This window comes from Galeopterus variegatus, unplaced genomic scaffold (assembly GCF_000696425.1).
Source record: "Galeopterus variegatus unplaced genomic scaffold, G_variegatus-3.0.2 Scaffold3192, whole genome shotgun sequence".
Taxonomy (NCBI): Eukaryota; Metazoa; Chordata; class Mammalia; order Dermoptera; family Cynocephalidae; genus Galeopterus; species Galeopterus variegatus.
The window spans coordinates 99,231-100,203 of NW_007729303.1; positions in this window are offsets into that span (position 1 = coordinate 99,231).

Sequence of the window (973 nt, forward strand, 5' to 3'; positions counted from 1 at the left end):
TAAAATAAAAATATACAAGATGACAAAAACATTTACCACCCCAGGGAAACTTAAAAAGTGAAAAAGACAACAAAATAAAATAATTCACACTTCATTCCCAATAGAGATGCAAACTGGAAATTTTAGACATTTAAAAAGACCAAGTTCTCTTTCTTTTTCTTTTAAGGGAGTATATTTACACAATATATATTTTAGTAACATTTATAGAATTAAGACTTCTTTGGTTTAAGAGTTTAAAACTTGATTCTTGGCATTAAAAACTATTTAAATTTTTCTACATGAAGAGTAAAACTTGAAAACTTTTAGAAGAAAATCTGAGGCTATCTTTATGACATTTGGATAAGGAAGGATTCTTAAAGTAGTTATAAAAGCTCAAACCACAGAGAACATGTTTCATAATTTTAATAATATTAAAATTTTAAATTTTGGTGCCACAACATATTTATGACGTTAAAAGATAAACTACAGACCAAAATAAATGGTTGTGCTGCATATAACTGACAAATGGGTTAGCATCCAAAAAAACACAAATAATTTCTGAAATTAATTAATATAATAAACAAAATAATACAAAAATAGACAAAGGATAAGTAAACAGGAAATTCTCAAAAAGAAACAACATTTATGGAAAAACATTCAACCTCACCGAAAAGAAGGGAATGCAAACTAAAATAAGGGCACATTAACTCACACCCATCAGATTAGCAAAAATATAAAAATCTCCCAATACCAAGTGTTGTCAAGGATGCAGGAAAAGCAGAACTTGCATTTACTGCTGGTGCAAGTATAAATTGTTATAACTGCTTTGGAAAACAATGTGGTGATATCTGGTAAAGCTGAAAATGTGCATGCACTATGACCCAGCAACACCACTCCCAGGTGTAAGTCTAAAGAACAGCCAAGGCATGTTGATGTGCAGTCAATGAGTTACAAGTATACCTGATATATTATTGATCTCTCAGTCCTCGGGGCA